Below are 21861 nucleotides of genomic sequence, written 5' to 3' on the forward strand. Positions count from 1 at the left end.
GTCTCGTGCAAGGGATGGTTGCATCGGACAGGTTGTTCTGGGCTTGATCCCAAAACCCGACGTCCACGTAACTTTTATAAATCTTTTGTGGCTCCTTGCTGCTCACGCCCAAGGGCGTCCCGTAGTCTACGCCTAAGCGTATCCCCACTACCTTCCAGCAGCTTCGCTGCTCAGCAAGCCACAACAAGTACCCGCTGCTGCTCGCGCCCCACGGCGCCAACAACTCAAACAGCTGATACCACTCATGACTACTACCTTCGTAGTAGAGCTGGTAGCAATGCTGAGCATCAGCCCCTGCCCCCGTCTTCTTCTCCCCCCCTCTTTTCTGGCAGCAATCGTGCAGGTCAGGGAAACAGACTCTTAGTCCCTGCCTCCGTTTGCACCGTCTGCCAGCACAGAATATATAGGTTTGCGACATCCGCTCAATGCAGCTCCTGCCTTGGGTGGTGCCACTTTCCTAGATGTTCTGGTCTCCGCGACGGCAACCCCCCGACGGGTTTCATCGCGCCATGTTGCCAGGTCGCAAACCCAAATCATCCGGGTACCCCAATGCTTGCCCAAGGGCGCCCAGTCCCAAGGCCACAACAGCAATTGCGTCCTGGCCTTCCACAACCTAGGCGTAGTCACCCCTCACTTACCCCTAGAGTGGCGGCGTCACCCCTCATGCACTTCAGAATTCTGCAGTTCAACTGTAATGGACTAACTGGAAAGATTACGGAGATAGTCGATTTCATGAAGCGGCACAACATCCGCATTGCTGCGCTTCAAGAGACTAAACTCACAGCAAGATCTGCATTGCAGACCTGCTCTGGTTATAATGTCCACAGGAAAGACCGCGAGAGCGGAAATGGAGGTGGCCTCGCGTTTATTATACACCACTCTGTGCAATATCATATATTTGATCCTGGCATCGACCGCAGTGACAATGTCTTAGAACGTCAAGGCCTATCTGTCCGGTCAGGCGATGCAAATCTAGAAATCATCAACATCTACATCCCTCCTGTCACCTGTTGCCCCAGTGGATACCGCCCTAATATCGAGGCCTTACTCACTGGCAACAATCGCATTATCTTAGGCGATTTCAATGCCCATCACGACCTATGGCATTCAAACTTGCGGGCGGACAGTAGGGGTGAGATGTTGGCGGATCAAATAGACGAAACGACGTTCTGCACAATAAACGGAGACGCCCCCACACGTATGGTAGGAAGCTGTCATAGCTCGCCAGATATCTCAATCGTGAGCGCAGAACTCGTAAACTGCGTCAACTGGCAGCCGATGGTAACATTGGCATCCGACCACCTGCCCATACTTATTTCGTTCGAGCGTACTGCCGACTTCATCGTCACCGAAAAACGCACTTTCATAAACTTCAAAAAAGGAAAGTGGGAAGAATATAAATCTGCAACAGACAGCAGCTTTGCTGCCCTCCCTATCCCGACTGATGCCCGCCAAGGGGAGCGTGCCTTCCGTAAGGTCATTGAATCCGCCTCGGCACATTTCATTCCCGCCGGGAGAATTCCCGAAATCCGGCCCCACTTCCCGGCGGAGGCCTCGAGCTTAGCGAGGGAACGCGACCTTATAAGACAGCTTGATCCAGGCGACCCCCAAATAAGGGATATAAACCAACGCATCAGATTGCTTGTGGACGAACACAAGCGGGCGAAATGGGAAGAGCACCTAAGAGGTTGTAACCTCTCTACCGGTGTAGGTAAACTTTGGTCCACCGTAAAGTCCCTATCGAATCCGACTAAGCACAAAGCTCCATCGCCTTTGGCGATAAGGTGCTGTCGGATGCGAAAAAATGCGCGAGCGCTTTCTGCCGACAATATATAATGCATCCTACGGTCGACAAAGATAGACGGAGAGCCAATAGACACGCACATAAACACAAACTCAGCGCGTCACCAATTACCATCACCGCTAGAGAGGTTGAGGACGCCATTGGTCGCGCTAAACCATCCAAAGCAGTGGGCCCAGACGGCATAGCCATGCCGTTGCTTAAAAACCTAGGGAAAGAGGGTTTCAAATACTTAGCGCATGTCTTCAACCTGTCTCTTTCCACCTTTGTCATACCTGAGAAATGGAAAATGGCCAAGGTGGTCCCGCTACTAAAGCCTGGGAAACCAGCTAACGTAGGTGAGTCATATCGTCCGATATCTCTCCTATCGCCAGTGGCAAACACGCTTGAAGCCATTTTGCTCCCTTATTTCCAAGCACATTTGCAGCTAGCCCCTCATCAGCATGGCTTCAGAAAACTCCATAGCACTACCTCCGCGCTAAATGTCATTAGCACCCAGATAAATTGCGGTTTGAATCAATATCCCCACCATAGAACAGTACTCGTAGCGTTAGACCTATCAAAAGCTTTTGATACGGTCAACCATGGCTCGTTACTGCAAGACCTGGAAGGGTCCACCCTTCCCCCATGTCTTAAAAGGTGGACCGCAAATTATCTGGGTGGTCGGCAGGCATCGGTGCAATTCAGAAACGAAACATCAAAACAAAGGAGAATTAAACAAGGGGTGCCACAGGGTGGTGTCCTATCCCCGCTTTTGTTTAATTTCTACATATCTAAGCTACCTTCACCACCGGAAGGAGTCACAATCGTTTCCTACGCCGATGACTGCACAATAATGGCCACAGGCCCAGGCCCAAAGATCGATGAGCTATGCAATAAAATAAACGGCTATCTCCCTGATCTCTCCAGTTTTTTCGCCTCGCGAAACCTGGCATTGTCACCGACTAAATCTTCCGCGACCTTATTTACAACATGGACGCCCCAAATGTCGACCATATTGAACATCCACGTCGATGGCACTACGCTACCGACTGTCCTACACCCCAAAATCTTGGGTGTGACGTTTGATTAGGATCTACATTTTGGTGCGCACGTAACCGCAATTGTTCCAAGAATTCAGAGCCGTAATAAAATCCTCAAATCCCTTGCTGGCAGTACCTGGGGAAAAGATAAAGAAACGCTCTTGACCACATACAAAGCAATTAGCCAGCCGATTACGTGCTACGCGTCACCCATATGGTCGCCAAGCCTAAAAACCACCCACTGGAAGAAACTACAGGCCTGCCAAAATACTGCTCTCAGAATCGCCACGGGCTGTCTTCTTATGTCCCCAGAACACCATCTGCATAATGAGGCGAGAATACTCCCCATCAGGGAGAGAAATGAGATGCTGACTAAACAGTTTCTGTTGAATACCCAGAAACCTGGGCATCCCAACAGACATCTGATTGACGAACCAGCACCGCCTAGGGGCCTAAAGAGTCATCTCCGTAAGCATTTTGAGGAAATACGGCACCTGAGAACCCAGCCGTATGAAGCGGAAAAACACAAGCAGGTCCTTGGTGAACTCCATAGACAGGCGTCGGACCTTTATGTCGGGAATTGCCCGGTGAATCCAGTACTTGAAGAAAAATATCCAGAACTCGCCGAAGAGGAACGCATACTCCCCAGGGAAACGCGTGTCACTCTTGCTCAACTTCGTTCTGGATACTGTAACAGGTTAAACTCTTACCTATCCAGAATCAACCCCGACATACAAAATGTATGCCCTGCTTGCAATGTGTCCCCACATGACACCAACCATCTCTTTAATTGTAATGTGGAACCAACGCCTCTAACACCCCTTTCCTTATGGTCCACCCCTGTTGAAACGGCAAGTTTCCTTGGACTCCCTTTAGAGGATATTGATGACAATTTGTGATCGGTCGCGCCTATTGGGTGGGGCGAGCATTGCTACAACAACAACAACAACAACAACTCGTAGCGCTAGACCTATCAAAAGTTTTTGATACGGTCAACCATGGCTCGTTACTGCAAAACCTGGAAGGGTCTACCCTTCCCCCATGTCTTAAAAGGTGGACCGCAAATTATCTGGGTGGTCGGCAGGCATCGGTGCAATTTAGAAACGAAACATCAAAACCAAGGAGAATTAAACAAGGGATGCCACAGGGTGGTGTCCTATCCCCACTTTTGTTTAATTTCTACATATCTAAGCTACCTTCACCACCGGAAGGAGTCACAATCGTTTCCTACGCCGATGACTGCACAATTATGGCTACAGGCCCAGGCCCAAAGATCCATGCGCTATGCGATAAAATAAACGGCTACCTCCCTGATCTCTCCAGTTTTTTCGCCTCGCGAAACCTGGCATTATCACCGACTAAATCTTCCGCGACCTTATTAACAACATCGACGTCCCAAATGTCGACCATTTTGAACATCCACGTCGATGGCACTACGCTACCGACTGTCCTATACCCCAAAATCTTGGGTGTGACGTTTGATCAGGATCTACATTTTGGTGAGCACGCAGCCGCAATTGTTCCGAGAATTCAGAGCCGTAACAAAATCCTCAAATCCCTCGCTGGCAGTACCTGGGGAAAAGATAAAGAAACGCTCATGACTACATACAAAGCAATTAGCCAGCCGATTACGTGCTACGCGTCACCCATATGGTCGCCAAGCCTAAAAATTATCCACTGGAAGAAACTACAGGCCTGCCAAAATACTGCTCTCAGAATCGCCACGGGCTGTCTTCTTATGTCCCCAGAACACCACCTGCATAATGAGGCGAGAATACTCCCCATCAGGGATATAAATGAGATGCTGACCAAACAGTTCCTGTTGAATACCCAGAAACCTGGGCATCCAAACAGACATCTGATTGATGAGCCAGCACCGCCTAGGGGCTTAAGGAGTCATCTCCGTAAGCATTTTGAAGAAATACGGCACCTGAGAACCCAGACGTATGAAGCGAAAAAACACAAGCAGGTCCTTTGTGAACTCCATAAACAGGCGTCGGACCTTTATGCCGGGAATTGCCCGGTGAATCCAGTACTTAAAGAAAAGTATCCAAAACTTGCGGAAGAGGAACGCATACTCCCCAGGGAAACGCGTGTCACTCTTGCTCAACTCCGTTCTGGATACTGTAACAGGTTAAACTCTTACCTATCCAGAATCAACCCCGACATACAAAATGTATGCCCCGCTTGCAATGTGTCCCCACATGACACCAACCATCCCTTTAATTGTAATGTGGAACCAACGCCTCTAACACCCCTTTCCTTATGGTCCACCCCTGTTGAAACGGCAAGTTTCCTTGGACTCCCGTTAGAGGATATTGATGACAATTTGTGATCGGTCGCGGCTATTAGGTGGGGCGAGCATTGCTACAACAACAACAACAACTCACCTTCGTTAACCGGTTTCCCAGGCTTGAAAACGTGCGTCAGGTAGCTTACTCCCTTAGCGCCAAGGTGTTTTAGCATTGGCATGACCCAGGTACAAGGAAAAACTTCGAACTGTGAAGAGGTGGAAATGCAAATATCCCGACTTAAAAACAATGAGGACAAAAGAACATCTGACCAATAACTTTCTCAAACAAGCAGGCGAAACGATGCATCATTTTTACGCAAACTTTTAAATATAAAGAAGCTTCAAATGCTTCGGAGGTTTTATACGGACGACTCTTTGTCATTGTCCGCTCTAATATTATTTATTACAATATGGTTCAGAGGGGCAACTATGGATGGATCAAGAGATCAAGAATACGAGAAAACCGTTTTCCCGAACATTAATGGTGTTTACGTTATGCCCGCTGAATGTATCAAAGAAAATTAAAAAAGTATGCTGCTTTGCTACAGCCACCACCCTTTGATAGCGGAGGAAGGAAAGGAAATGCCCTTACTTAGCTGGGAACTTTAAAAGGATAATGACTTGATATTCATTGGTGTTTTGAAATGCCTTCAGTTACCACTCACAAGAAAAATCTGATGAAATAATGAAAAGTGTGACCCGCAAAGTCACCCACATCAACCGGAGTAAGTTCTTATACACAGACTAACTTGTAGTTTTTCAATTGCTTTCGCAATTCCTTTGAAGAATGGAATGGGAAATTCGAAAGTACTTTTTCCACTCCTTGTAATATAATTGAAAGCAATTTCGATTACCTTTCCCATTCCTTTCGAAAGTACTGGGAAAGAAATTACAATTGCGCAAAATATTTTCTTTTCAATTACAAACAAAAAATTGTTTGTACTCGAAACTTAAAAAAACGAAATTACTTTTGGTATTTTTTTTTTTTGAAGAATTGAAACGTAATCAGTTCCTTTGCTGTGGGGGAAAGGATTTCATTACTTTTTCCAATTACTGAGGAATGTAATGCAATGGAATTGAATTTACCCAGCTCTGGTCAAAGGTTACAGTTTTTTATGAGGAATTTTGAGAGCTTTCGCAAAGTCCAAAACTCTCAAAGTTTTTGTTCAGTATTTAAAATTATTCAGTATATTGAAATTGATTGCTGCTTAATTGTTTACCGTTTAATAAGGTTCGCCAGTTTCTTTCTCGTTTCGTTTACTGGGGTAATTGGCAAGATAAAGGTCACTTGTTCCTCCCAAAGTAGTGGGATTATTAGCCTTATCGATATTGAAATATCATACTTTCTGTGTTTTTTCAAATTTATTTTTAGTGGAGAAACTGAATTCGGGTAATAAGGAGCTTATACAACTTTTTTTAAGATATTCCAATTTTGTGCGCAGAAATTTCTTCAGTAAGTTATGCTTTCTCTGCAATATTAGCTTACCAATAAAACGGAGAACAACTCTTGTCAATAAACCTCTATATGTAAATGCCTCATCATCATGCCTGGTGTATGGGTCAGAATTGTGGACCGTGTTGTTGTTGTTGTTGTAGCGATAAGGTTGCTCCCCGAAGGCTTTGGGGATTGTTATCGGTGTGATGGTCCTTTGCCGGATACAGATCCGGTACGCTCCGGTACCATAGCACCATTAAGGTGCTAGCCCGACCATCTCGGGAACGATTTATGTGGCCACATTAAACCTTCAGGCCATTCCCTCCCTCCCCACCCCCAAGTTCCATGAGGAGCTTGGGGTCGCCAGAGCCTCGTCTGTTAGTGAAACAGGATTCGCCGCGGATAGGTGAGGTTGACAATTGGGTTTGGAGAAGCTATATATTGCGCTGGCAACCTGAAGGGTTGCGCTACACAGCCCCTTGAATCTGGTATTTTAGTCGCCTCTTACGACAGGCATACCTACCGCGGGTATATTCTGATCCCCTGACCCGCTGGGGGATCGTGGATCGTGTCGAGAGTCGATGTGATGGCCTTATATAGTGTTCGAGAAAAAAGTGCTGCGGTTCATGGTTCTCTTCGTGAGGCCAAGTGCTAGGTCATGTTATGAGAATGCATGAAGAAGCTCTGGCTCAGAAAGTATTCCTATAGGCACCCGTATTTGTAAACAAACGAAGGAGGAGACCTTCGCCAACAAGACTTATCTCCCTTGGTGTTCGCAATTGATGTCAGGTATGTTGATTGCGGTTAAGCACCAATGATGGTGATGATAGAATTTTTTCATTTTTCTCCATTTACTCAAAGCCACCGACACAATGGCGCATATTCTTAGTTTGGGGTTCTAAATTAAGTCAGGCTTTCTGAAAAACTATTTTATTTGGACTGTGAATATGCGTAAAAAACTAAAAAAAAAATTGAATACATTTTCTGCCCGTTTTTATCAATAAATATGAAATTGTACCTTCTATCACGGTTGCCACTTTGGGCCATTTGGACCAAAAATGGTCCTTTACAACCCCATTTGATCCGCTGGTCCCTTTTTTTCAATTTTGGTAATTTTTAGGCTGTAGCCAAGATTTTGGTAATTTTGTCCGTTTTTCACTGAGGTAAATATGTACAACACTCCCCACAAAATTTTTCACACCTTCATTAACCTTATATAATTTTCTTCTGGATTTCTTACGAAAAAAATTGCTGTTATTAAAATGAATACGAACAATAGCACTTCAAGCAAAGCAAAAATTGTAAATTGTTGATGATAGATAGTGACCGATCGAAAGGTTATCAAACACTTTTCGTGATAGTTTTTTTTGTCACAATTTGAACTCAAAATAAGTTATTGCAAATACACGTGCACCTCAAAGAAATGAGACGGAGTCTGCCTCTGCTGAAGCCATTATTGAATTGAAAACTAAATCAAAGCATGAGAATAATTTGTTTTATATTAAGTGCACTTGCCACTCCCTTAATTTATGTTCACGTTATGCATGCAAACATACCGATAGGTATCACTGGTTTACAGCCAAAATTCACCAGAGACGCCATTAAGAAATTCCTATGTAAAATCACCCCCTGATTCCGAAAATCTAGGTTATTATATTTTTAATTATATGGTAACGTTTTTGAGATATTTACGAATAACCACTTAATCATATACATCTCAAGAACGAATTGAGCAATTCCAAAATGGGTTGAAGCTTTTAAAAGGTAATAAAATTTGCTATAAACTGTGCATATAACTTAATGGTAATTTCCGATCAGTCTGATTAATTTATATGTAGTTTTTCAGCTTTACTTATCTATTAGGGTCAAGTGCAAATAAAATACAATTTATTCCACCATTTATCCTTATCTTCTTCAGGGGCGGTCTATATTTGTTCATAACATAATACAAAAAACAAAAAAAAAAAATAGAAATAAAATTACATGATTTAAAATACGTACTTACAAACAAAATGTTGTACAATTATAAATTTAAATTTTGCATGAAATATTACTCCACAAACAATTATTTATATTCACTCACATTGGTATTTAAAAACGATTTTATTATTACTTTACTAAAACATTATAATGCTACCATCACTGTATGGTAAACTTGTCAAACTAAAAACTAATTATCTGTATCATAGGCATGATAAGTAAGTTGTTGTTGTAGCGATAAGGTTGCTCGCCGAAGGCTTTGGGGAGTGTTATCGATGTGATGGTCCTTTGCCGGATACAGATCCGGTACGCTCCGGTACAACAGCACCATTAAGGTGCTAGACCGACCATCTCGGGAACGATTTATGTGGCCACATTAAACCTTCAGGCCATCCCCTCCCTCCCCACCCTCAAGTTCCATGAGGAGCTTGGGGTCGCCAGAGCCTCGTCTGTTAGTGAAACAGGATTCGCCGCGATAGGTGAGGTAGACAATTGGGTTTGGAGAAGCTATATATTGCTCTGGCGACCTGAAGGGTTGCGTTACACACCCCTTGAATCTGGTATTTTAGTCGCCTCTTACGACAGGCATACTTACCGCGGGTATATTCTTACCCCCTTACCCGCTGGGGGTATAAGTATAATAAGTAAGTCGCGGCTATGTCTTGTGTATCTTCTTTCTTGTTCATTGCCTTTTCTATGTTTTGTATTATTCTTCTGCTCTCGTGTGTGTACCTTGTTCTTTCTGTCGTCTCTTTGTCTATTATTTTTGTTGTTGTGAAATCAACTGTGTGTTTGTTGCTTACCGTGTGTTGTGATAACGCCGTGCCGTGTTTTTCTTTGTTGATATCGGCTTGGTGGTCTGCTAGTCGTGTGTTTAGCGCCCTCTTCGTAGTACCAATATATATATTTTTTTTTGCAATGTGCATACAACACTTTTTGCTAGGCCCTGCAGATTTAAAGATAACGAACAAATTTAAAAAAAATTTTTTTGTAAAAAATATAAACAAATTTGTACTTTGCTAAGAAGGATCTCGAAAACTTTATTTTTTTGCAGATTTTTTTTCTCTCTAAGCTCTGTTTCGTTACAAAAAAAAAATAAGCTTTCATTCAACAAAATCGATGAACTAATACATAAATAAATATATCCATATAGTAAAACTTAAGTACCCTACAAATAATAGCATATGTACATATGATTCTGTCTTAACTCTATGATCTTATTTTATAATTGAAAAAGTTATGTGTCTTGTTTTGACGCTGATTTAGATTAGGATCGGTTTCTCTTATGAGAAACCAACAGTAGTCACCCATCATAGCGACATCCCAGAATCCTTGATACCGACTTTCAATCATTTTCATTTGCTGGTGAAACCTATCGCCATGCTCGTCACTTTCGTCGCCAAGATTTTAGGGGAAACATTTAAATGGGAGTGTAGAAAATGAATTTTTAAAAACATATTTACTCCTGAAAGAAAATAAAAACTATATTAGATAAATACATAAGTGACATATTAGTATATAATTTTCTTAGGCTGGATTTATCTTTCAATTCAGAACAAATTTTTTGTTTACATTTTTCTCGGTCTTGTTTGTTCGGAACTAGAAGATGAATTCAGATTTAGGGATATATATTCTTATGTAAATTTAAAAATTTTCATACAAATTTTTTGTTTATCGAGCAGATAGGTTTTAAAGTTAACTGAGAAAACGGTCTTAAATATGTTTTTTTATTCACCCATTTCCGCAAATTTTTTGATTAAGTCGTTCACTATCATCTCGTAGTTAGGACTTTTGTGTTTGCCTAAAAAAGAAGTAACGACCTTTTCAAAAGAATCCCACGCTGCTGCCTCCACTGGTGACAATAGTTCTTTGAAATGGTTATTGGTCATCATTTTCCTTATATGCGGTCCCACAAAAATCCCTTCCTTTATTTTTGGTTCTGAAATCTCTGGAAAGATTGTCTTCAAATGATGAAAAGCTTCGCCTTCTTTGTCCAAAGCCTTCACAAAGTTTTTGATAAGGGCGGCTTGATGTGGAGCGTAGGTAGAATTATTTTTTCCTTTTTTATAAGTGGAGAGTATTTTATGTTATCCACCCCAAGTTGAAACTCGATTCGTTATTGCCAATCCTTTATGATGTAGTGGTCTTGACGAGCTCGGCTATCCCATTTGCATAGAAAGCAACAGTATTTTGTGTATCCACTTTGTAGACCACATAGCATTCCAACGACTTTAGGATCGGCACATATTTTCCAATCATGTTCTTCGTATTTGATTAATTTGAGCAATGTTTGCATTATCTCATACGTTTCCTTCGTATTTACTGCATTCGCGGTCGGGATAAATGGCTTTTTGGTTGCCAATATGCAATAATACGGCCTTTAAACTTAATTTATTGCCATCTATGAACAATCGCCACTCTTTTGAATCATATGGTTCACCTAACTGTTTCAATAGACCAGCAATGTCTTTGCAGCAACAAACACGTCCTCCTTCGTATAGTACTTGGAAAATTGTTCGTGACGAGTTCTATAATATGTTACCTTAACATCGGATGAAACAAATTTAAATTGTTGCATACGAGAGGCATGTAGTTCGGCCTTTTTCTTTGACAATTCCAAATCCCTTATCCAATCATTGAGTTGTGCTTGTGACAAGCGTTTCTTTCGTTTTCCGTTTGAAATCCTGTACAACATGATGCCGCGTAATCAAATACTGCTTTTTACAATGAAACTGGAGCCAGAACTAAAGTTAAATTTGATTCTGGCAATGTAGCTTCCGTTGAATTTAGTTCTGGTAATGACACTGTAGATACGCTCGCATAGGTTACTTTTCTTGACTTTCCAACCCCAAGTACATTTGTAGTACAAATATAGCAGTCCGTTGAATGGCAAGTTGGTTCCCTCCACTTCATTGGTGTAATAAATTTCATTTGTCGCCTAAATAGATAGTTTCAGAAATTAGTCGGCTATGCATTAAAAGGGAGCAAATTTCTAATTTTTACAACGCACCTTTTTTGTTCCGGTTTTCGAAAAAATAATTTCGACTCGACACGTGGTGCACACAGTATTCGGTGTCCATGGTTTTTCTTTGTTTTTAGGCTCAATTCCAAAATACTTATAGTATGCAACTTTCAAAGGATTTGAAAACACACGTCGCATCCTTTTCACGATAAATTGACCGCAGATGAAACAGAACATATCTGGATCATTTGTACACTCAAACTCTCGCGCCCTTTTATTCATATTATATTTTTAAGTAAATGAAGGGTTATAAACTGCAATTTTAAACTGAACAGTATCCGGCGAGCCTTGCAGATATTATGAAGGAATAAGGCGCATGTATTATTATTTATACTTAGATCAAGTAAAAATTCAGCCTGCCTAGACAAAAAGGTTCCCTAGTTCTACAAAGAAAACACTACCTGCTTTAAAAATATGCTCTTGCTTGAAATGTACCTGGTTTTGAGAAAACGACACTAACAGTTTTTTGTGTCTAATAACCCTTCGAAAATCTACCTGCTAACTAACTGATATACGAATACTAACACATATGTACCAGTAGGGTACTTAAGTATTAAATGGATATATTTACTTGAATGCTTATAACTTTTGTATGAGTCCATCGGTTTTGTTGAATGAAAGCTTATTTTTTTTTTTGTAACGAAACAGAGCTTAGAGAGAAAAAAATCTGCATAAAAAAAGAAAAAAAAGTTTTCGAGATCCTTCCTCGCAAAGTACAAATTTTTTTATATTTTTACAAAAAAAAATTGAAAAAATCCGTAATGATTGTTTGTTATCTTTGACTCTGCAGGGCCCAGTAAAAAGTGTTGTATGCACAGTTTATAGCAAATTTTATTACCTTTTAAAGGCTTCAAACAGTGTTGGAATTGCTCAATTCGTTCTTGAGACATATATGATTAAGTGGACCCACATTTTTTGTTAAACGGTAATTCGTAAATATCCCAAAAACGTTACCATAGAATTAATAATAACCTTGATTTTCGGAATCAGGGGGTGATTTTACATGGAATTTGTGATCCGGTGTATTTAGAGTAAGTGACACATGAAATATGAACATGCCAAACCAAAAGTGATGGGATTTCGATATTTAAATTTTATTCACAAGGCCCAAAGCAAATTAATGAGTTTAAGGAATTCCAAGACTATTGTAGTATTAAGCCACGTAAGAGACTAGGCATTTATTTAACTCGTTGGCTCACTCAGGAAAGTGTCTTCTTGCGTACGACTCACACTGCGATGTGGCTATATTTTCTATCTTTGTGTTTGGAAGTTAGGGCGTTTCTGCTATACAATTGTCAAATTCAGTATCAGTTACAGAATTAAAAGTTTATTTATATTTCCATCCTGCACTAAAGAGTTCAATCAGAAAAAGTTTGTCTGCCGATATTATACCATCAATATGAAGCATATTTTCAGTAATTTTAGGTACAATGATTATATCAAAATATTGGATATTTGAAAATTTTCAATGTGCATCATTTAGAATACTTGACCAATGAATATTTTTTTTGGAAGTAAGGCTGAAAACGTAGAATTGGTATAAACGCTTTATGTCAAATTATTCGTGTTGGAGAGCAGAACCCCAGAAACTTGAATAATAACATTGTTAACTAATTTCTCGTATGTACCTAGTTAAATGTGATCAAAATTACATTACTACACAGTTGGAACTTTTATGACATTTCAATGGCCAATATGAGGACTGTGGCTAGGTTCAATAATTGTGAAAGTTAAATTCTAGGCCGTAGATGGGAAAAATGAAGCGTGTGGGTGTATTGGTAAAGGGAAGAGTAAAGAAGAAAATTTGAGTATCGTTAAAAAAAATGGAGCACCCATCTTTTGGAACCAATTTTTTTTACCCAGTTCGGGTGTAATCGAACATTACATACTCAGCTGCCAAATTACAGCTTGCTTTTAAATTACCTTCTTTTAAAAGTGGGTGGTGCCACGCCCCGTGTCCAAAATTTTACTAATTTTCTATTCTGCGTCATAAGACCAACCCACCTACCAATTTTCATCTCTTTATCCGTCTTTGGTAATGAATTATCGTACGTTTTCTGTTTTTCGAAAATTTCGATATCGAAAAAGTGGGCGTGGTTATAGTCCGATTTCGTTCATTTTAAATAGCGATCTGAGATGAGTGCCCAGGAACTTACATACCAAATTTCATTATAAAGTTCAGTTGGAACTTCTTTGGAAGCCACTCACCTTTGGGCTACTAGCCCCACGTGCAGACTTTTAATGTCCAAATAAATTGTTCTTATTTAGGTTTTTGTTTGTTTATTTATGTTGTATTTGAGTTCGTTTATCACAATAAACAGTTTGTAAACTTAACACCTAATTTTAGTTGTTTTATTTATATTGACTTTTAACTTAGTTCAATAAATATCTTTGTTTTTTTATTTCCGCACTTAGTTCGTGTTTTTCCTTGGTGTCGTCAAATTTATAAATCCAATATTCAGAGCCGAATTGCTCTGTGTTCAAGTTGTTCCACACCCGTGGGTAGACAACGGGTGTTGCAGCAACTTGAACACAGGGTGACATTTCATTATTTATTATGGCTCTGTTACATCATTCTTTTTGGGGAAAAGAAGAATTGACAAAGTGATCAGTTTTGTTACATTCTTCTTTGGCCATAAACTTATAAAAATTGTTGCGAACAAACTAATATATATTTATATTAGGGTGTACCTCCCCTTTTTAATTCGTTGGTTCGGAACCATTTTTATTAATAATTGAAAAAGATTTTATACATCGAATATTTAAATTGTATTTACATTTTTATAGTTCATTGTAACTTAAATAAAAGGTATAAATATTAATAATATTTTAATTTATGACAAAATAAGTTGAATGTTTTTTTTGTAAATATTTGTGGGTTATATATTCAATTTAAAGTTTTACATTTTGTATTACATATTAAATATGTATTTTTTGTTATAAACAATTTTTATGGTTTTTTTTTTGAGTATACAAAATTTGTGTAATTTTCTCTTTTTGCTTTTTGTTGTTTTAACAGTTTTTAAGCCTTCGTGGCTGCTTAAATGCTAGTAAGTAAATTTTGGATCTGTTTTTCAATCGAATTTAAAGTAAAAGTATTAAAGTAATGTTAATTTACTTTACTTGGGCGATTTTTATGTACTACTTTTTCTTTGTTTTTAACCTCATCGAAAATAGTTACATTAGGTTCGTTAATTTTAGTTATAATAAACGGACCTTGATAGATATTTTCATGTTTACGATTTGATTCTTTCTGTAAAAGTACTTTATCTCCAATTTTGACAACTAAAGGACGTGCCGTTTTATCATACAGGTTTTTACTTTGTAACTTATTTTTATTAATTAGGTTTTGTGCCATTTTGTGTGCTTTCTGCATCCTAAACTTAACTTCTTTGGCATAGTTTTCGACATTATAGATCGGGTAAATTTTTCCTTTACTTAATTCATTCGGCAAAGTTACCTTTTTCCAAAAACTAATTCGAAAGGAGAAAACTGATTGTCGAAAACTGTGCTACTCGTAGTATTGTGTAGGAAAGTAAAGTATTTTAAATAAACATCTTAATCAGAAAAAGGATCTTTCAAATATGCACGTAAGTATTCATTAAAAACTCTATGATTACGCTCAATCGTGCCAACAGTTTCATGATGGTATGCAGTTGAAAAATTATGTTGAATATTTAAAAGCTTTGTTAATTCTTCGAATAATTCATTTTTAAATTCAGTACCTAAATCTGATTTTATGGCATTCATTGTGCCGTAAGTTAAAATGAATCCTTCAAAAATAGCTGAAGCGATTGTTTTTGCCGATTTGTCTGGTACAGCGACTGTTACCAGGTATTTAGTTATGTCGCAAATCATGGTAAGTGCGAACTTGTTACCATATTTGGACTCAGATAGGGGTCCTATTGTGTCAATTACTATATCAAATGGTTTACAAGGAGTTGGCGTTAAAACAAGTTTTTGTTGTTTTAGGTTTAACCTTGTTTAAAAGACAATCTTTACAATTTTTGATATATTTCGATATATCACGAGTCATGTTCTTCCAATAAAATTTTGTTCGCAATTTTGCGTAAAGTCTTTTCATTCCGCAATGTCCACCAGAAATGGGATCATTATGGTAAATTTTTATAAGTTTTAATTTTGTATCCTCATCTGTTACTGTCTCCACTGGATCTGTTAGTATAATTTCTAATGATTTTAAAATTTTATTTCCAATATTTTTAAAATTTGTAATAGTATAATGTTCGAACATAATATCGTTTTTAGGCCATTCTATCTGCTTAATCTTGTGTTTGTCGGCTTCTGATTCAAGCCTCGAAAGTAATTTCTCTAAAGTAATTATTTCGTTAACAAGCTCAAAACTAAGTAACTCGAGTTTCTTATGTTTAATATGCGCAAAAATTTTTAATTTGTTGTTTTATTATTTTTATCGTACGTGATTGCGGATCTTATTCGTGGGATTTTTTTCGAAAAATTAAATGAAAATTTGTCGTAGACATGTAAAGTAATTTGTTTTCCGTCTGTTGTTGTAGCGATAACGATACTCCCCGAAGGCCTTGGAGAGTGTTATCAATGTTGATGGTCCTTTGCCGGATGCAGATCCGGTACAAGTGTGAAATTGCAGAAGGGTTTAAGAAACTGATTGAAATTTGAGCGATTATTTAAACAAAGATGAAAACAGTCCCTTTCGTCTGCCGTGGTGGGATTGTAGCCTACTCCGCCTACCACATCGAAGATGCTGGGTACAAGTGCCGGACAAAGCAACTTCAAAATTTTAGAGAAAAGCTTTTATAATTAGAAAAAAGTTTTTCTAATTGGGCTCGCTCTCTGCAGTTCGTTGTCAAACACGAGTGTATTTCTGCCATGAAAAGCTTCTCAGTGACACCAAGGGTTTTTATTTTTTTTTTTATTTCTCAACCCCAACTTTGCGGCGGTTGAGAAGGAAAAATAGCAAACAAGGTTTTATTTCGAACGGTCTAATGTAAATACATATGTATCTACCCGGCAGCGATTCGCACTTCTTCCGACGTACTAGTTCTAATTATGCCCCTCGAAGTGCTTTCAACTGACACTTTTAACATTGTGGTATCCCACAAAATGGCTATTGCCCCCCGTGCAGAACTTTTGAACGCGTTCCAAACTGGTTCAATTATATATGGTTCTGAAATAGTCGTAGCCTTTGAGTAATTTATTTAAATACATTTAGCTCAAACTTCAGCACTATTGGTTTAAGTGTGGCTACCAACCGTACCGCTCTGCATCGAATAAGAACCAGTTCGGATGTAGATGGACCTGTAGCTCGAAACTCCCTTTTCTCTGCAGGTTACTTTACCTTGACTTATGGTGAACCCGTTTATCAGTTCAACTGCATGCATATGAGTTTTGTAGAGGGGAATAGAATTCAAACAAGTTAAATAAATAAAACACTTTAAATACCTATGTAAATGCATAGTTGTAATTATTACTATGCATAATTACTTAGATTTTTATTGTAATTATAATTATTTTTTTTCTTGATTATTGTTATTATTATTATGACGTATTTATGTATTTATGTATGTATGTATGTACACGAATAGAATCACAAAGAAATAGTATTAGTAGTTATAAGAAATAAAGAACGGCAGCACTTTTTACCTATTTAATGGCCATTCAACTTAAGTATTAGGGTATAATAAGGGTACACATTTAACCTTATAAATGGTTTGTGAACCGTATACATTTACGAGGTTTATCCCTAAAATGTCCAACATATTATTGCGACATTTGGGAAATTCTTGATTATTGGGCACCTTCTGTTATCGTTCGAATCGCTGAACGGCCGAATAAATATCTTAAATATTCAGTATCGGGATTCCCTGGACTCAATGCCTTACTAAACACGCACTTTCTAGGGTTTGCGGGAAATATCGTTATCATCTGGGTAACATCTTGTTACCACTACGTGCTTAGCAAGTTAGTTTATGAACGAAAAATAACACAAATTTTGTACATATACATACTTGTTTACAAGAATTTACTTTCCTATACAAAATTTCATTTATATTTTCATTTTATTTCAACTGCGAAACCACGCTTTTGCAGTGTGACTGGCAACGCTTAGAATAAGGCCTTCGTCCAACGAAAGCATATCAAGGCCATTGATAGTTAATGCTTTTAACAGATGACTCCAGATAGTGTTAAGACTACAATCGGAATTCTATGCTAGGAATTACCCGGCGAATCCAGTTCTTAAAGAAAAATACCCAGAACTTGCAGTAGAGGAACGTACTTTTCCTAGGGAAACGCGCGTCACTCTAGCTCAATGTGTCTCCACATGACACCAACCATCTCTTCAATTGTAATGTGGAACCAACTCCTCTAACACCCCTCTCACTATGGTCTACCCCTGTTTTAACTGCAATCTCCCGTTAGAGGGCATTCATGACAATTTGTGATCGGTCGCACATATTGGATGGGGCGAAGCATTGCTACAACTACAACAACAACTATAATCTTTAAAAAGAGCAAAGCAGTAAAATTTGTATCCCTTAACAAGGAGAGTACTTCTTTAGCTTAGTTCACAAAGGCCCTGACCAAAAGATTTTTCGAACACCCTCAGAGTTTGAACCAATAACAACGGAATCTTGCCGCTTTTAGGCACTCAGACATCTTTTATTATAGCAACGCTTCTCGCTTCCACTCTGTCGCCAGCTTTAGAAAGCCATTTCTCCATGTAGTGAATGTGCAAAAAAAATGTTTTTAGCATCTCCTGTAAAGTTTTAAATATGTTGATTTTTAAATTTTGATAATAGACGTTGTAAATAATGTCTTTAAAGGCTCCAGAGCTTTTCGGTCCATCATTTATTTTTTGCATTGGGCTCATGAGTCTGTGAAAAAAATTTTTATTGTTCATACATATGAGGAGTTCCAAACTAAAACGCAATGAATATATTTGTCCAGACCAAACCGCAATAATTGCAAACAACTAGTTTCCTAACTTCAAATGCAGTTGTCCGATAAATGTGGTATTTTGCCTATATGTGTGTTTTTTTATAACTGCTATAATATCATGAGTACAATTTCATAATGTCCTACATTCATTGGATTTAGATTTAGATTTATTCATTCATTTTCCTTACAAAATTAACAAGTATTTATGGAACAAATAAGCATATTAAGCTAACAGACAACATTACAATGCAAGAAAAAGTAAGTCACTCTTTAAAAACAGTATTTTAGTATTGAATGCCATCTCAAAATTAAATTAATGGAAATACAAAAGTGTGTGGGGTGAATTAAAAAAAAACTTATGACGATTAAGAAAAAAAAATTTAAGAATAACAACTGCGTTTACACTACTAGGTGCTAGGACGAAACGATTTAACATTCCCCAAAAATTCACGTAAGTTCCTAATGACACGTATATACACGGGTAACGCATTGATAACCTTATAATAGTGGACACTTTTTGTCATTTATCTAGGAACTTGTTATGAGTCACTGCCCTGCAAAAATCATTGGATCATGTGGTCCATTGGAGTACTTACCATTATACTCCACTGTAATGCAGCAATGGACAAACTCATGTTTCTACACGAACATATTGTGAGCCGATCATTGCTCGTTTTTAACGATTGTCATCACTACACGATGTTTATTGGACTGTGGGTACTCCATGGATTACTCTGATGTAATGCGGAGCTGGAGTATATGGTCCAGTCCTAGGACATCGCAATGTTAATTGGACCATATTTCTTGTATGAATTGTGGTTAATTTTAGAGCACTCGCTTGGTCCATAACGAGTACTCCATACATGCATGCATGGAGTACTCGCGATTTTTGCAGGGTTAATGTTTTTTAGTTTGAAACTCCTCATATATAAACAGCTTCAGATAATAATTGATAGTCTGAAACTGGTACCTAAAACATTGTCCAAATTTAACCATAAAAAGATCCATCAAGCTGCGAATAACAAACCCACACATTCTTATAAATGTGCTCACTATTCGAGGTCCCTTACATGAGTCGGACAATGGGAGCATAACTCAAGAACACGTTGCACAGCAGCCGACCAAAAACTGGCTACAGAGTCGCGTTTGGGTAAAGCAGAGTGTGCGAACACTCCCGTAAGTAGATAAGTGAAGCAAATTAAAAAAGTACATGCCAAAAGTCTGAGTGCGAAGAGCGTAATAGACTTCCGGAAAAGCGTACGTACAATCTAAGACCATGGAATCACCGTTCCGCTTCTTGCTATGACGAATGACTTTAATTTGTAATTTCTTTAATTTCGTGCTGGAGAAAATGATACAGTCTGCGGAGTTTAACCGTTCTAAAACAAAATTTTAAACACCAGAGCAAAGGAGGGACACATTGTGTAAGGGCTGGTGGAACTTCAGGCCGATTTAAGCTTACTTAATACTTGGAAGCCATACGACGAAAATCTAGCTCCACATGTCAGTTATCTGTCCAGCCCTACTATATAGGGCTGAAGCATGTACTCCGAAATTATAGAATAGGTAGCTCTGTTTTAATGACGATCTGTGTGAGCTACATGCAGAAATCAATATAATCCAGCGTATTTAAATAAGTTGATCTTATCGAACCCGCCTACGTAAGCAGAGGAAGAGAAGGATTCCGGAACATCGCTTGTGAGAACATATCTTCATTTTTATCAAATTTGTTGGTCGTACACATTGCTATTTGATTTCTATGTGAATATTTAAGTGCTCGAATATCGTATTCAATTAAACTTAGTGTTTCTCTATTCGTCAAATTGCGTACACGGATATGAAATTTATTTCAAATTTATACATAACGCTTTGACACTGCGGAAGAGTGTTTCTTCATTTAATTTTAGGGATATTCTTTAAGAATCGTTAGAATAAATACTTTCGCAGTTTTATCAAGTGAGTCTAACCATTGTAGAAAAAAAGTGTGCAAGATCGAAAAAGCATTACATAAAAGGAAGTTTTTTCTTTAAAAAATTACAATATTTTCCAGAGAAGGGTTTTATGAAGTTTTCTAGCAGAATTTTCAATGCTTTTTTTATGTTATCTTAAATCCCAAAAAATAAAAAAATAAATATATTGCGCAGAAAATGTTGGGGATATAGAGAAGTACCAGCAATACAAAAGGAGCGAGAAATCGCTGGAAAGTGATTCAGCAAATTATGTACTTTAAGGAATATCAAAAAGATTATGCTTTGCATAAAGTTTACGGAAAAGTAAGGGCCCATTGTACTTCCATAGCATAGCATTGCACAGTAACTTTGCTCTCTCAAATGTTATCCGATAAATGGGATTTGCGTGTAATTGATTGGGCAATGCGGTGTATTGCATTCAGTGTTGTCAGGTTAGCTTCTTCGAGGCAAGATTATCTTTTTTGTCCTTAAGCCTCAAATTGTTGGTTTTAGCTTCATGGCTTTTTTCTATCATTTTTTGCTTCTAGTGCTAATTTACAAACTTGTTAAATAATAACTGGTAGATATCAAAAAACGGCTCATTGAGTTTCTAAAAATTATATTAAAAAATATCGAATCGAGCTCAAGGCCAGAACAATAATTTTTTTCTAATGATAATTATTGTTATTTTTTAATTTTTCTACATTTGAAAAATTGTATTTTGTTTTTGGAATAGTAAGTAGACAGTTTTTCAGACAACCTGCCATAGCTGCGCAGATAGATCCATTTCGAAGGGTGCTAAGCCTTCATCATCAGTACGCTTTAGGCATGCTGCGCTAACCATTTAGCTATACAGCGGTGGTTTGTTTGACTGGCAAATTTGCTACTTCTATTCCTTTTTACCAACTATATTTATTCAGTGTTGCGCCATGTGGTGCAAATCACTGATAATGCTGGATTTTTGTTTATTGTCAATTACTTTGTTTGACATTCCCAAGTGCTCATGGTTTATTAACAATTATTTTTGTTTTTATCGGCCTATTGATAAATCATTCAAGGTTCGAAGTCCAGAACAATATTTTTTTTCTAATGAGCTCGATTCGAACCTTAAATGATTTATCAATAGGCCGATAAAAACAAAAACAATTGTTAATAAACCATGAGCACTTGGGAATGTCAAACAAAGTAATTGACAATAAACAAAAATCCAGCATTATCAGTGATTTACACCAGATGGCGCAACACTGAATAAATATAGTTGGTAAAAAGGAATAGAAGTAGCAAATTTGCCAGTCAAACAAACCACCGCTGTATAGCTAAATGGTTAGCGCAGCATGCCTAAAGCGTACTGATGATGAAGGCTTAGCACCCTTCGAAATGGATCTATCTGCGCAGCTATGGCAGGTTGTCTGAAAAATTTTCTGCT

At 38.4% G+C, this 21861-nt stretch overlaps 1 protein-coding gene across 11 annotated transcripts in view; it reads left to right on the forward strand.

Annotated features, from left to right (window-relative positions):
• Positions 1-21861, forward strand: part of Sox14 (Sox box protein 14) — a 252364-nt gene that overhangs the window by 16164 nt on the left and 214339 nt on the right. The window lies entirely within an intron of this gene.

This window comes from Eurosta solidaginis, chromosome 3, assembly GCF_040869045.1.
Source record: "Eurosta solidaginis isolate ZX-2024a chromosome 3, ASM4086904v1, whole genome shotgun sequence".
NCBI classification, from domain to species: domain Eukaryota; kingdom Metazoa; phylum Arthropoda; class Insecta; order Diptera; family Tephritidae; genus Eurosta; species Eurosta solidaginis.